The sequence below is a fragment of the Podarcis cretensis genome (assembly GCF_951804945.1).
Source record: "Podarcis cretensis genome assembly, chromosome: 5".
NCBI classification, from domain to species: Eukaryota; Metazoa; Chordata; class Lepidosauria; order Squamata; family Lacertidae; genus Podarcis; species Podarcis cretensis.
This window is the reverse complement of record NC_137174.1, coordinates 78,595,998-78,613,147: the sequence shown is the minus strand read 5'-3', so window position 1 is coordinate 78,613,147 and position 17,150 is coordinate 78,595,998. Positions and strand designations below refer to the sequence as shown.

Below are 17,150 nucleotides of genomic sequence, written 5' to 3'. Positions count from 1 at the left end.
TTGCAATGGTTTCCTGATCTGAATCTCACATGCATAAAATTTTTAATGAAGCATCTTCCAAAGGCAAAAATAATGACAAAAGGACAGTGGTTTTCTAGGCACCAGAAAACAAGGTCTGTCCCTGGTAAACTGGGAAAGTTAGGGGTCATGGTCTGATACTGCAGCAAAGAATAAAGCACAACTAATCAGCAGAGCAATCCAAAACCTGGCACGTTGCACTGGGCTATGGGAGGGGCTAAGAATGTCAGGATACACACCTGGGGGCCCACGCAGCCCCTGGGATGAGACAAATCTCTCTGAGCTTCTTCCTGGTGTTGCACAGCTCCGGGACGTCCATAAATCAACAGCCCTGGGATGCTCCAATGACACATAACAGATGCCTATGCGCACGCACACTCAGCAGAAATGAAGTGGAGAGTGGTGTGCTCATTCTAAGCTTTTATTCAACAATATTTACAGGACAAATGATCATGGAGCATAGCTGTCAACCGTCCCTTATTTGGTGGGAAACTCCCTTATCCCAGCGCCGTGTCCCGCTGCTGTCCCTTATTGATGATGTCCCTTAAATTTCCTGGGTTTCATGCTCGCCCTGCTTGGGAGGGAAGCAGCGGCTTGGGGTCCTCCACTGCGAGAGAGAGAGCGCGCACGAGCTGCCGCGTCTCCGTCTCTCCCTTTTCCCCCTCAGGGGCACGTTGTGAGGAGACAGGTGGTGGCGGGCAGGCAGGCAGCCCCTCTCTTGCGAGACTTCTGCCGCGCTCCCAGGGGAAGCTGAAGGCAGCGGTGGCGGCGGCTGAGGAGGCAGCCTAAGGGAGGAGGAAGAGGAGGGGGTGGGGAGGGACACAGAAGGGCGGCGCAACCGCCTCATGCCGGGCTTGTGGATGGCGTGGGCGAGAGTCTCTCTCCCTCCCCCTCTCTCGGGTGGGGAAGGGCCGATGGAACTCCTTGAGCCAGGACGACGGCAGCCCCGACGTGCTGCTTAGCATACCCTCCAACCAGTGCAGCATCTTAATGTAGTGATTTCCCCCTCTGTATCCCTTTCATAACTCTATTTTTATAAATCATTTGTCCATCCATAGTTCAAATTTTTACTACAAGTTTTCTGTCAATCCTACCAATGTATGTAACTATTTAAAATAGCTTTTCAACTAAATTATAAACTTTCCCCATTCTTTATTAAAGAGGTCCTCTTCCTGGTTTCTAATTCTGCCTGTGAGCTTTGCCATCTCGACATCGTTCATCAGTTTTGTCTGCCACTCTTCTTTGGTAGGAGTTGCAGACCCTTAGGATCATCTAGTCCAACCCCCTGCAAAACACAATCAGTCGCAGCCAAAGCAGCATGGCTCCATCAGTGGTGGATTTCTGTATAAGCTAAGCAAAATCCCTTATTTTGGCTGCTGATCCCTTATTTTCAAATCTGTAAGTTGACAGCTATGTTATGGAGTCCTCTCACTCTCGCTCCGAGAGAGAACAGAAAGTAAAAAGATACAAAAACACAGCAGAGTGGAAAAGATAAGGCACAACTCTGCCCGCTAAGCAGGTCACTACAGAGCGATGACAGAATTGTAGAGTTGGAAGGGACCCCCTGCAATGCATATGGGGATCGATCCTGCAACCTTGGCATGATCAGCCTTGCACTTTAAGCAACTGAGCTTCACCAGTGCAAATCTTCCCCTTCTGCTGGTTGAATGGGAGAAGGCTTCAAAAACAGGGCATTCCGGAGGCAGAGAAAAGTCAAGCAGGGATCTGTTTGTTCCTGAGCTGGTACGACTGCTGCTGTGTAACAGAATCAGGCCCAGTTTGAGGCCTACTTCCAGGGTGGCCCAACAATCACCTTCTCCCCCAACTGTCATGACCCTGGTGCTCTGTAAAGCCCCACCAATCAGCAGCTGTGGTTTAGATTTCACCCCCTGCCCTGCAAAATAATAATAATAATAATAATAATAATAATAATAATAGTTACTTAACTTTATGAAAACTTTCCCCAAGCCACTCTTACCATAAAATATAATAATAATAATAATAATAATAATAATAATAATAATAATAAATGTTCCTCTTTGTACACTAAGATTGCCCCCCTCTCATCTGGCATAAGCATTGCTCAGATTAATTCTGCCCCTTCAGAGAACAGCAGACAGACTAAATTATCACATAGAATTTATGCTTGCTTTGTACCAAGTCAGGCTGCCTAGCCTAGTGTTATCTACCCCGACCATAAGCAGGCTTACTAATCACACTTGACTGTAACTCTCATTCTGAATTTGTAACTTACATTCAGGATCTCATAACACTAGAACTCGTGGACTTCCAATAAAGCTGAATGTGTGTGTGGGGGGGGGGGTTCAGGGCAATTAAAAGAATGTCCTTCTTTACACACAATGCATATTGGATTCTTATCTCATTATACATGATACAGTGGTACCTCAGGTTAAAGACGCTTCAGGTTACAGACTCCGCTAACTCCGCTAATAAGGGTTTGGTGACTTCTGTTTCAGTGTATCTGAAGAAGTGTGCATGCACACAAAAGCTCATACCAATAACAAACTTAGTTGGTCTCTAAGGTGCTACTGGAAGGAATTTTTTTATTTTGTTTCGACACAATGCAGACTAGGGAACTTCCTCCCATAGGAGGCTGCAAAGGCCACAGATTTGGACAGCTTAAAAAGACGATTAGATGAATCATTGGAGGACAAGGTTGTCAGTGGCTGCTACCCACGGTGGTTAAGTTCTACCTACACCATCACAAACATTATGCCTCTGAATACCAGTTACAGTGGTACCTCGGGTTACATACGCTTCAGGTTACACATTCCGCAAACCCAGAAATAGTGCTTCAGGTTAAGAACTTTGCTTCAGGATAAGAACAGAAATCAGGCTCCGGCAGCATGGCGGCAGCAGAAGGCCCCATTAGCTAAAGTGGTGCTTCAGCTAAAGAACAGTTTCAGGTTAAGTACGGACCTCCAGAACGAATTAAGTACTTAACCCGAGGTACCAGTGTACTGGGAATCACAGGTGGGCAGAGAGCTGTTTCACTCATGTCCATCTAGCTGACCACTGTGAGAGCAAGATGCTAGTCCACATACGTAAAGGTAAAGGGACCCCTGACCATTAGGTCCAGTCGCGGACGACTCTGGGGTTGCGGTGCTCATCTTGCTTTTTTGGCCGAGGGAGCCGGCGTACAGCTTCCAGGTCATGTGGCCAGCATGACTAAGCCGCTTCTGGCGAACCAGAGCAGCGCACAGAAACGCCGTTTACCTTCCCGCCAGAGCGGTACCTATTTATCTACTTGCACTTTGACGTGCTTTCGAACTGCTAGGTTGGCAGGAACTGGGACTGAGCAAAGGGAGCTCACCCCGTTGCGGGGATTCGAACCGCCAACCTTCTGATTGGCAAGCCCTAGGCTCTGTGGTTTAACCCACAGCGCCACCTGCGTCCCGCTAGTCCACATAGCCATTGACCTAATCCTGCAGGCTCGTGTGCTCTTTGTTCCGCTTGCAGTGAGTTTACAAAATGTAGATTTCCCAGTTGTGGTGCCCCTGCTTAGGAGCACCGCTTGTCTCTTCCACACCCCTTTTCCCCATTGCCAGATTCACAAACTCCTCCGAGAAAACATTTTTCAAGGAGACACAAAGAAACTTCTCCGTTGGATTTATAGCACCACCATATGATGGGACAATAAAATTTTTATGGCTGTCAGCATATAAATCTCATCAAGCAATGATAATTTAAACAAAAGGTATGGCACATGACAAAAGGTGCCAATTTATTGAAGCAATATGTTGCAGCTTGCACTTTTGTAATTGCTTCCTCCCTAAAAAACAAGGCAAGAAGAATTGCCTTGAGGGTCCTTTTAGTCCAGCATTCTGTTTCCACCTGCGACCTCCAGTTGTGTCAGGGAAGGACGTGAGCAGCAAAAGGTGGCACAGCTATTCTCAGTTCTTTGTCCACAAAGCATATTTTAATCAGATGCATATTGCTCTGAATATGGAAGTTCCATGTTTAGTTGGGTTGGAAGTGGAACGGCAGAGATCATTCCATTTGTGACTTAAGGGTTAATTTAGTTATTTGTAAGGTCTGCTAACCAAGAAGGGGATATATTGCTTAGCAACTACTGTAAGCTGAGTGACATGTGTTCCAATTAGCTATGTAGTTCTGAGGGAGTTTTTCCTTCTGTATGTTTGGTTGAATGTTTTCCTGCTATGTACAAAGTCTGAACTAAGAAGGGCAAGACCCCTCTGTTTGTTTCTTGTCAAATTATATACAGTTTTATTCAGTTTTCTCAGTAAAGGGGTATTACAACTTTTCTCTCTGGACTCTATCTGCGTTAAGTGACCTGACTAACACACTTGTCATAAGAACATTAGAAGAGGCTCCTGTATCAGACTGTCCGGTCCATGTAGTCCAGGATTCTGCCTCCTTCTTGGTAAGCTGACAACCAGGACAGGAGCGGGAAAGCTCAATTCCTGCTGATCCGCCATCTCAAGACAAGGTGACAAGGCAACCACAATACACACATCCCAGAAGCTGGGGGGTCTGGTAGTTCAACCTTATTTCAATACTGACAACAGGAGATGCTACCAATATACTCTATAAAGAGGGATCATTTTCTAGTACAGTGGTACCTCAGTTCTCAAATGCCTTGGTACTCAAACAACTTGGAACCCAAACACTGCAAACCCGGAAGTAAGTGTTCTGGTTTGCAAACTTTTTTTGGAAGCTGAACATGCTCCATTTTGAGTGCCACACTTCCGTTTTGAGTGTTACGCTGAGGTCTGACTGTTTTTGCTATTTATTTTGCATTTTTGTTTTTGCGGCTCTTTTTGTTTTGTTTTTGTTACTGCGTGGAACCCAGTTCAGCTACTGATTGATTGACTGTGTGACTGCAGTACGTTGTTTATTGCTTTCATTTTATGGAGCAATGGTCTCGTTAGATAGTAAAATTCATGTTAAATTGTTGTTTTAGGAGTTGTTTTTAAAAGCCTGGAATAAATTAATACATTTTGCATTACTTTCTATGGGAAAGCGCGCCTTGGTTTAAGAACGCTTTGGTTTTGGAATGGACTTCCAGAACAGATTAAGTTCGAGAACCAAGGTACCACTGTAAATGGTTACATCAACCGCACTATTCAAAATGCAAATAAGCATGGCTGAACATTTTTGGTTTCTTGGGGGGGGGGGGGGACAACCCTGAACATTAATATTGCCACTGACTGCTCTATTTCTCAGATTTCGTATGACCTTTTAAGCTATTTTTTCTGGTGTAATGTGTGGCTTTATTATTGCTGCACATTGTACTGTCTATAAAAGTTAAAATATAAAGCAGTATATGTTTGTAAATAAATAAATGAATCTGAAAACAAAACCTTTTTTTATCAATGGTGAATTTTCTTTGACAGGGCATGAGTATTTTGGGCTTAGCTCTAGGAAGTAATCATAGGAATCTCCCTCAGTTGACAGCTGTTCGTTGACATTTTCAAAATGCATAGAGGAAAGAAGGCGAGGTTCTGAAGGAAACCAATATATGCTGTAGAAATCACCACAGGAAGTTGAAACCAATCTCTGGCGAGACTGGAATGTACTTGTAGATTGACATAAGGGGTCACCATGCGAGAAAGATGGATTGGTAGAACAGGCTGCATCCATCCCGAAGATAGATGGGCAATGTATCATAAGACTGTGGATCATAAGCTCTGCATCCACGACAAAACTCTCAAGATAACATATTGCAAACTTGCTGCGTCAGCAGCCGTGAGGCACCAGCAAAATCAAGGAATTAGAAAAATGAGGCAAGCAACAGTCTTTCAGATTTAGCATGGGTGTTCATGATAATTGTCGACAAGGTGAAGACAGCCCAAGTGATGGTTACCTGCAATTTTAACATCATAAAAATTCACTCCAAAAGCACCCCCATGTGGTGAGAGTCAAAATTTACCATGTCCTGCAGAACTCAAAGCTGGTTTAAACGTGGCGTTGGATGGGCACATAACATTGACAAATGCAGGGCTTTATATGACCTGCATTGCATTTAAAAAATGTCTCAGCCCACAACCTGCAGACTTCACATATAGAATAAAAAAAGAAGAAGAACATACATTTAAAGAAGATTGGAAAATGTCTATTGAATATATGGGATATAGTTGTGTACAGCTGAAAATGCTGGCAGCATTAAGATAAATTCAACGGTGTAAGTAAGTTTTGATGGATGCAATAACGGAATACTGAATGGTATAGTTTTTGTAAAATATGCAGGGATTTATGATATGCAAAATGAACCATGGAAAGAGAAGAAGGGAAGTCATGGATATCTTAAGGATGTAAAATGAGTGCTTTAAATTGCAAAACAGAAAAATTAAGAAAAATTATACATATTAAAAGTGTCTCAGCCCTCCTGTAGTATTCACTAGCCAGGACGTGATGACTTGTGTCTGATTGGTGTGTGTAGGGGCAAGTTCACAGCTTTTTTCTTTACGTTGCTCAAAGCAACAGACTTTTCACCATTTGCCACCCCAACAATACTACAAAGTAGTCACTAGTTCTCAGCTTAACCTAAGTCACCCAGGTTTCTTACTGGCTAAGTGGAGATGTGAATCTACCTCTTCCCAGTTCTAGCCTGACATGCTAACCACTATGGTGGTTATTATTAGCTTCAAACCCCTAAAATGTGAAATCAGGCTGTGTGGAACCCTGAACAGGCAAGTGATTATTGGTATAAGAAGAGCCTGCCGGGATCAGGTCAATGGCCCAGCATCCTGTTCTCACAGTGGTCCTCCAGGTGCCTGTGGGAAACCAGCAAACAGGGACCCAAGGTTTGGTGGATCTCATATCTGACCTGGTAAGCATATGGGTGGATCACCATACGGACAAATGGGTGGTGAGCAGAAATTCAATTTATAGTGATTTGCAGTATCAAAATAAAATAAAATAAAATAAAATAAAGGAACTGAGAATCAGGCATTAGGCTGCCGTCATGTCTAGGGAGAGGGAGAAAATCATCACTGACTTTTCAAAAACCCTAGCTGAACTGAAATGCAACTATCCTTTGGGGGGGGGAATGTATGTATTAGGGCAAAGTGTGCATAAAAATGTGGGGACAGTGTAAAATAGCATACAAGAATTATCTTTTATTGTTTGGACAAGAATGCATTGTATTAGGAGAAATTGCATACAAAAATGTTTATACAGGAAGCCAACAACTTAGACAGGGGTTCTGTTCCGAGGTTCGAGCCTAAAGTCAAAACCATGTATGGTCAAAATCCATTGGGTTCAGTGGTGGGTGGGATTGCCAAAGTCATTTTTCTCCCACTTTCCACCCCCTTAAAAAAAAAAAATCAGCATTTTTTTGCCATGCTCGTAAAGCTGAATACATACAAGTTAAACATGCATAAGTGGCGGGCTTACTCTGCTAGGAAAAAAGCACACTCAATTCCTGGTGATTCTTCATCCAGCTTCTAAATAGAAAATTGCGCGTTGATGAGAAAATGTGGAGATTGGAATTTAAGACTGGAAAAAGAGAAACTAAAATGGGCACATTCTTCTATCCCTGTTCTGCTTGGAGCAAGGTTATATGGAAGTACATCCGATAGAATATAGAACTATATAACACTGGTCCTAAAGGATCTTCACTGGACCCCAGTACATTTCCGAGCACAATTCCAAGTGTTGGTGCTGACCTTTAAAGCCCTAAATGGCCTCGGCCCAGTACAGTGGAACCTCGGGATGCGAACAGGATCCGTTCCGGAGCCCCGTTCCCATCCAGAAGCAAACGTAACTAGTGATGGCACGTCTGCGCACGTGTTCGTTGCTTTTCGCCGCTTCTGTGCCTGTGCGTGACGTCATTTTGACCGTCTGCACATGTGCGAGTGGCGAAACCTGGAAGTAACGTGCTCCGTTACTGTTGGGTTGCCGTGGAGCGCAACTCGAACGCGCTCAACATAAAGCATATTCAACCCGAGGTATGACTGTTTACCTGAAGGACCATCTTCACCCTCAGCATTCAGCCTAGACACTGAGGTCCCCTCCAAGGTTCTTCTGCTGGTTCCCTCACTGCAAGAAGTGAAGCTTCAGGGAACCAGGCAGAGGGCCTTCTCGGTAGTGGCACCTGTCCTGTGGAACACCCTCCCATCAGATGTCAATGAGATAAAGAACTACACAACTTTTAGAAAACATCTGAAGGCAGCCCTATATTGGGAGGTTTTCAATGCTTGATGTTTTTATTATTTTTTTTAGATATGCTGTAATCCACCCAGAATGGCTGGGGTAACCCAGCCAGCTAGACTGGGGCTGTATAAATAATAAAATTATTATTATTAATTCAGAGTAAATATACATAGGATTGTGCTGCACGTCAAACAAGCTGGACAACATCAGTTTACAGCCACTGCAATCCTGCACACCTTTAAGCTGCTTTAAATTCCCTTGACTTCACCACGATTTAAGCAACCAAAATATATTAGCATGTAAATACTGCTTTCTTCAACGGAGCATACAATTAATCTCTGAGTATAAAAGGCCAAGCATTTCAAATAAAATACAGTACTTTATTTTCCAAAGAATCTGACCCTACTGTAAATATGTTTTTGAGAACCGTATGTGAAGCTGCCAGCCAACAAGCCTTCTTATCTAAGCAGCACTTTCATGCTTTGTATTCTTAGTGCATTGATGTCAGTGCAAAAAACAACTGCTTTTATCATAGGATTTGCTCTTAGCTTGCAAGCCCCATGGCAATGCCTCTGAACGCGCCACGAAGGCTGGTGTGCTCAGAAAGGCATCTCTTCCTGTGAAATACACAAGGAGGGTACAATGGAACTTCCTTCAATGGAATTCTTGATAGATGCAGGCCAGAGCTCTCTCCGAAGGAGAATCTTTCATCTAGATTGTCTAGCTCTGTAGAGAGAGGCCCTTGAAAAAATGAAAGAAAGTGTACCTGTTGTTATTTTCCTCTCTCCCATTCCATGTGGGCATGCACTGTAGAGTGCAAATGTGTGTGTGCGCGCGCTCGTGCGCAAATCTGTGTGCCCCCTAATCTGTTCTGGGCTTTCCCCCAACCCTCTTTGGTGAGGATGTGGGGCATGCATACCAAAAAGTCCCATTGTGCAAGCAGAAAACCTTGCAGTGATGGGGCAAGGGAGTTGGGATGCTGCCCAAACTCCTCCGACATAGGAAACCCCTCTGGTCCGGGGGGGGGGAGCCTCAGGCCTTTCTGACTCTTAGCTACACCATCCCTCCACAGGTCAGACCTCTTCACCAGTCTTGTGTTACACACTCCCTGAGTGTTTTGAGCTGGCTATGATGTGAGAGTCCCATGGACTGCAAGAAGATCAAACCTATCCATTCTTAAGGAAATCAGCCCTGAGTGCTCACTGGAAGGACAGATTGTGAAGCTGAGGCTCCAATACTTCGGCCACCTCATGAGAAGAGAAGACTCCCTGGAAAAGACCCTGATGCTGGGAAAGATTGGGGGCAGAAGGAGAAGGGGACGACAGAGGATGAGATGGTTGGACAGTGTTCTCGAAGCTACTAACATGAGTTTGACCAAACTGCGGGAGGCAGTGGAAGACAGGTGTGCTCTGGTCCATGGGGTCACGAAGAGTCCGACACGACTAAACAACAACAACAACATGAATTGTAACATGAATTGTCTCAAATTGTAACAGCTACTCTTGCTTGTCTGGATGGAGAATACAGAGTGTGGGGGGGTGAGTGTGGGGGTGTAGAAATTATTCTACTGTACAAAGATTTACATCTGTTGCTCCACCCATTTTTGCTCTGGTCCTGACCACCACTTGCATGTAATCCTGGAAAGCTGCCCAGAATGGATTGAGGTTCTCATGGTAGAAAAGTCTCCTCACCCATGCTCTGGCCCAGAGCTTCCCAAACTTGTGTCTCCAGCTGTTTTGGGACTACAATTCCCATCATCCCTGACCAGTGGTCCTGCTAGCTAGGGATGATGGTAGTTGCAGTCCAAAAGCAGCTGGAGACCCAGATTTGGGAAACCCTGCTCTAGTCCGTTGATGGTTAGTGACTGACAAACTCACCTTGGCCCTGTTCAATATCCATGTGCTGTTTGCTGACAATTTTTTATTTTCTGTTTCTTTTTTGAGCTCCTCTTGAACTGTTGGAAAACTTCTGTCCTCCCCTTGAAAATACTGAGAATGATTGGATGTCTTAATTATGTAGCTGAATCAAAGGACTATCTCTACTTGAGATCAGGTGGTTGAAGGGCTTCCCCCAAGGAGATAAAAGGAAACTATGGCACCAGAACATCTTCTTCCCTTTTTTAGGGGATTATGACAGATTTTGAAAGCAGACGCCTTGATCCTTAAGATTAATCAAGCTGAGTTTAGAAGGAGCCCAGAAGATAGGAAAAGAGTTGAGCATTACTTTGTTATCGACGTAACACTCTCCTTCTCCTGTCATGTACAGACATTTGTTCTTTATCATCTAAATAAGCAGTAAAGAAGCAATTATACTAAATGAAGCATTATGCCAAATGAATGTGATTTAGGAGAGAGAATACATGCAGTGAATAGTAAACAATTATAGCGGGAAGTTGTGTTGCTGCAGTTTTGGGTTGGTGGGGGAGAGGACAAGTCACCAATTTGGCACTTATTCACAGAAAAAAACGGAAATGGGGATAACCGGTGAGATTTTTTTTCCACCAAAACAAAAATATGTACTTCTGGTCAGAAAAAAATTAATGAATCATGCTGCCACTTAAAGGTTACATCCAGGATTTCAAGTCTGATCCTGTGGGCTGTCAGAAAGCCCCCATTTCACCATCATTGCTCCTGTTTTTGCTGAGTCATTTTCCCTTTATAAGCAGCCAAGCTCGCCATATTTGGCACCATGTTTGCAACTGCTCACAGCATACGACACACCACTTGCACTTACGTTACGATCATCCCCAGACTCCCCCTCTGTTATTCCCTCACGCATCACATGTATTCACTGGGAAAGGCTATTCACTTCCTTGCCTTTGTGTAACTTCTGTACCAACTGGAGTATTTGATTTCCGAAACCCTCCAAAATTCTCAGAGCTCTTTAGAGAATTCCCAGGCTATGTTCTGGAGGTGCGTGAGGCTAAGGTCTGCCTGGATAGGTGCATAACTGAGAAATGTTGCAAGTCCTCAGATCATATACCCATCTCAGGGACTGCTCAGGACATTTAGCCATGCCAGCCTTCCCCCCCCCCATGCCCACCTCTCCCTCCTCTGTGCCTACGAGTGCAGTGGGGGGCTGGCATGGAGGGGGGCAAGGTGTTTGGTGAGCAGTGACAGAGGAGGCTGGATCTGCTACCTGAGGCAACTTTACCTCACCTCATTCTCCATTCAGACAACAAAAGAGTAAACATTAACCTACTGCAGTCTCTGGCATTCATGGTGCCCCGGTTGTCTCTCCTTCCTCAAGTTCTGTAACAGACCCTAGGGTGCGATGTATTTATTTCTCTGCTTATTTATGGATCTACAGTATTTGTACAGAAAACTGCTGCTGTACTGGGGAGGCTTAACTAACTAAAGGTAAAGGTAAAGGGACCCCTGACCATTAGGTCCAGTTGTGACCGACTCTGGGGTTGCAGCGCTCATCTCGCTTTACTGGCTGAGGGAGCCAGTGTACAGCTTCCGGGTCATGTGGCCAGCATGACTAAGCCGCTTCTGGCGAACCAGAGCAGCGCATGGAAACGCTGTTTACCTTCCCGCTGGAGCGGTACCTATTTATCTACTTGCACTTTGATGTGCTTTCGAACTGCTAGGTTGGCAGGAGCAGGGATCAAGCAACGGGAGCTCACCCCATTGTGGGGATTCGAACCGCCGACCTTCTGATCAGCAAGCCCTAAGCTCAGTGGTTTAGACCACAGCGCCACCCACTACAAACTACAAACATACAAATTTGCACTCCTGGGCAGAGGGGAGGGGCAAAGCACAGATATTATTCATACTCTAGTTCAAAGGAAAACCTAAACCTTGCTGTTCCTTTGTTTGTCAGAAGCTTGAAAATATCCTTGTCTTCACAGATTCTCTGTACAGCCTCTTGATTTACTGACATATCCATTGTTTCTGTAGTAGTTCTAGATTGGTAGTATAAGCAACCGCCCACAGGCTGCATGGCAAATGCCTCACCTTGGAAGGATATTTTTACTAGTTCCATACCCTCTTGGGGATATTAGCTTCTCTGTGCAGGACTGCAACCATAGCAGAATCCTGTAACTTGTCTTTTGGTGGAAGCTGAGGCTGCATTCAAGTGGCTGTTTATTCAATTTCCTTGACGTTTCCCCAACTCCACGTTATATTTTAGTTTTCACACACTGTAAAAGCCAGTTCTGGAAAGCTGATGGAATATAGCAAATGTTTCACACTCGTTTTCATGTTATTTGATTCTGGGGGCAAGGGAGGAATCTGTTTGCAGTTCCCTAAACCCAGAAAATTGCAGAAGCAAAGTGATGAAGTTTGAGGTGGTTTATCAGCATATAGTTCTTTTTTTCTTATGGGGGAATCATAGGGAGAAAGAAGCAAAGGTGGGAGAAGTGATGATGCTGTCCGAGAACTTCCACTGTTGTGTAACAGCATGCCAACAAGTGTAAATGAAATTTAGCACGATACGCTGGCATATCTGTCAAAAGCCACAGCTCCGTAAAAACAACAACAACAACAACAATAATACCATAATAATTTATTATTTGTTTTTTTTAACATAATATTTATTAAGAGTTTAAAGATTACAAAAAGAAAGAAAGAGAATTAAACAAATCAATATAATATAATACAAAAACAGAAACAAAAACACTACATAAAACATTGAATTAACAAAACAAAACAAGAACAATTAAAAGCACTTCCAGTATTTTCAAGCTTATCTTTCATTCACTTGTTTCATTGACTTCCTCACACCTCCCTTTTTGTATTCGACTTCAATTAACTGTTTCAGCAACTCCTTTCTATCTTCCTCTGTTTTCTGTCCTGTAATTAATCTTAACATATTCTAACCTTGTTTTTTCCCCTTTAATACATTAACAGTCTATCTGTGCCTAGTTCCTTATAACATTTCTGCCAAAGCCATATAACTTCATTCCACCATTTTTCTAAAGCTCATTAATTTTACAATATTTCTGTAAATAATCTTTAAATTTTTTCCAATCTTCTTCCACCGGCTCTTCTCCCTGGTCTCGGATTCTGCCAGTCATTTCCGCCAATTCCATATAGTCCATCAACTTCATCTGCCATTCTTCCCAGGTGGGTAAATCTTGTGTCTTCCAATACTTCACAATGAAGTATTGGTGCCAAAGAAGGACAGAACTTTCTTTATGTACGCAACAACAGCAGCAAGAATAATAATTTATTATTTGTACCCTGCCCATCTGGCTGGGTTTCCCCAGCCACTCTGGGAGGCTTCTAACAAAGATTAAAAATACATCAAAATGTCACACATTAAAAACTTCCCTGAACTTCAGATGTTTTCTAAATGTCAGGTAGTTGTTTATCTCTTTGACATCTGGTGGGAGGGCGTTCCACAGGGCAGGTGCCACTACCAAAAAGGCCCTCTGCCTGGTTCCCTGTAACTTGGCTTCTCACAGCGAGGGGACTGACAGAAGGCCCTCAGCACTGGACCTCAGCATCTGGGCAGAATAATGGGGGTGGAGACGCTCCTTCAGGTATACAGGGCCGAGGCCGTTTAGGGCTTTAAATGTCAACACCAACACTTTAAATTGTGCTCGGAAACGTACTGGGAGCCAATGTAGGTCTTTCAATAGATGCTGCAGCTGAAAGGAGCATTAGGAAATGGGACAGAAACAGCTAGCATTATAATGTGGAAAACTAACGCATTATTCCCCATTCCTGAATGCATCCTGGCATGTCTTGGTGCTCCAAATTGGATGTGTGATGACTTCTGACTTCTGCAATCTCATGATGAGTTTTTAACTGAAACTCCAAGATCTATTAGGTGCAAACTAGTGCTTGGTAGGCTGGTGGGGGCATTAATAGGGGTTATTAAGCATTAAGGAATAGGGTACCTTTGTACACATGTTCAACCCAATAATTTATTTTCAGTACCACAACGAGTCTCCCAGTTCTCTCTCACACATATCTGCCCCTGATTTCTCCACCCAAACTTTCTTTGTCTCCACAGTCTAATTTAGAAGGGTGACATATTCTCTCTTGTTGCCATTGGGAGTCACAAACCTTGCAGACCTATTGCAAATCACCTAGATAGCTACCTTCTGCCTAACGCTGCTCCAGAGCAATTCAAGGAACATGAATGAAATCTGACCTTAAAATCTATAAAACACTTGAGTGACACATACCTGAGGGACCACCTCCTTGCTTACCATCCAATCACAGCCTCTGCAATCTGCTACTTAAGGCACAGAAGACATTTAAAGGTAATGACAGACAGGGCACTGGCAACATCTGCGAGCACCCCCGTTGTCCACTAGGTGGCAGAAGTACAACACACAATTCTGTCACATCAGAAACCTTACAAAAAAAATTGGGGGGGGGGGGGATTTATATAAGCATAAAATCTGACTGATTAAAAAGATTACAGCACATCACATCATTAAAGACCCATTCACAATAGGTTCATGTGACTCGTGGCTTAAACAGACTGCGATCTGCTATCCTCAAATCAAATAAAGCAATCATACTGTTCCAATCTGTATAGGAAATGGTAGTGACCACGTGGCTTAGCTGACATAGAATATGCACAGGCATTCTAACTAGTCCAAAAATAAAGGTGTCAGCCCTAGGATTGCCATATTTCAAAAAGTGAAAGTTGTTAAGCTGTTGGGTTTTTTGCCCCCCTCCCCCAAATCAAGTTTTTGAGCTATTTTTTAATGAAATTCACCAAAAACTAACACTTCCAACATGAACTGCCATGCGGCCAGACAGTTTGCAAGGGCTGAATACCAGCTATGTCTGGGGAAATTCTGGATGTATGGCAACACTGAAACCTTCATTCTGGCATCTTTGTTCCTCAAGTAGCTGGATTTTTTTTTTTTATTCTACACTGCTGCACCAGCTGCAGCCCACTGCCAATTTTGTTGTCGCACACAGTCTGTCTCATCGTCCCAGTAATACACAGCTATTTCCTTTTCCCCATATGTTGTTTAACCTGAAACCTATAATTGTTCTCTGGAAACGAGTTCTGATATATATCTTTTTGGATTCCAGAGTGTGCTTTTTAAAGGAATCCCATAAGCATAATCTTCTTGGGACATTTATTTTAAAAGTAGAGTTGAATGTTATTGGTTCACAAGTTTGGGGGAGCTTTCTGGGGCAGTTTCGAATGGAAGTTTCGAATGGAAAAAAAACTTTTCTCTGGTGATGATCAGACAAAACACAGAGGCTGAACACTGAGGAGAAGTCGGTCAGGAAAGCTGGGAAGAGTTAATAAAATTAACATCTAATACATATGGGCAAGAGCTGGTGCTGAATATCATCACTGCCTGAAACGAAGTGTGGCTTTATTTGCAATAAGCTTGCTGGGAGATGGCTAATTGTAATTGGCCATGAACAGAATCCTAAGTTTCTCCTTATTCCCTTGTTTTCCAGTCACATCTGAATTTAAGTCATTTGCAGTGAGGTCACTGGAAGAGAGCTGAGCTACATGGGTTGTGAGGGCAGCATTGATTGCTGGTCTATCACATGTAAAATAAAATTTAAAAAACACCTCCATCTTTTTTGCTTGAAAACCATCTTGTTTAAATTGCTAATGTTGTCAAAAGGGCAAAGGGTGTTTTGGGGTTTTTTTTAGGAAGCATGGAGTGCTTTCACAGCTACTTTCTCAAGCAGCAGCCTCCTGGGGGAAAATACTAGGTTCCATGGGCATGGATGGCGGCTAACAGATTGAGGTTGAATCCTGACAAGACAGAAGTACTGTTTTGGGGGGACAGGAGACGGGCTGGTGTGGAGGACTCCCTGATCCTGAATAGGGTAACTGTGCTCCTGAAGGAGCAGGTGCGCAGCCTGGGAGTCATTCTGGACTCACAGCTGTGCATGGAGGCGCAGGTCAATTCTGTGTCCAGGGCAGCTGTTTATCAGCTCCATCTGGTACACAGGATGAGACCCTACCAGCCCACAGACTGTCTCGCCAGAGTGGTGCATGCTCTAGTTATCTCTCGCTTGGACTACTGCAATGCGCTCTGTGTGGGGCTACCTTTGAAGGTGACCCAGAAACTACAACTAATCGAGAATGTGGCAGCTAGACTGGTGCCTGGGAGCGGCTGCCGTGACCTACACTGGCTCCCAGTACATTTCCGAGCACAATTCAAAGTGTTGGTGCTGAGCTTTAAAGCCCTAAACAGCCTCGGCCCAGTATTCCTGAAGGAGCATCTCCACCTCCATCGTTCTGCCCGGACACCGAGGTCCAGCGCCGAGGGCCTTCTGGTGGTTCCCTCGCTGCGAGAAGCCAAGTTACAGGGAACCAGGCAGAGGGCCTTTTTGGTAGTGGCACCTGCCCTGTGGAACGCCCTCCCACCAGATGTCAAAGAGAAAAATAACTACCAAACTTTCAGAAGACATCTGAAGGCAGCCCTGTTTGTTGTTGTTTAGTCATTTAGTCGTGTCCGACTCTTCGTGACCCCATGGACCAGAGCACAACAGGCACTCCTATCTTCCCTGTTTAGGGAAAGCCCTGTTTAGGGAAGCTTTTCATGTTTAGGGAACCTATTAATAACCTTAATAGGTTATTGTATTTTAGTGTTTTGTTGGAAGCAGCCCAGAATGGCTGGGGCGGGGTATAAATAAATTATTATTAATTATTATTAATTATTATTATTATTATTATTATTATTATTATTATTATTAATTATCACCCTCATTGCAACATAAAGTGACATAATAATAATAATAATAATAATAATAATAATAATAATAATAATAATAATAATTCAGTTCACTTTGGAAGGCAAACTTACCAAATTCACATCTTCCCCAAACAATATGCAAACCAGAATGCAGCCATCCTTCCAAATTTGCACTTTTCTGAATTTGGCTGAGCAGTTTCCCAGCTAAACAATGCGCTTGCAAACGTGTAGATTTGTAAAAGTGGCATAGAAAATGTGTTTATTAGGAGAAAATTGCACTCAAATGATGATGAATATTTGTAAGATTAAAATAATAATAATAATCGAAAACTGTTGCAAAAAAAGTGGAGAA

The 17,150-nt window shown here is 43.6% G+C and overlaps 1 protein-coding gene across 1 annotated transcript in view; it reads left to right on the top strand.

The window, feature by feature from the left end:
• The window catches only part of IGSF10 (immunoglobulin superfamily member 10), a 310,917-nt gene that overhangs the window by 174,906 nt on the left and 118,861 nt on the right, over nucleotides 1-17,150 (top strand). The window lies entirely within an intron of this gene.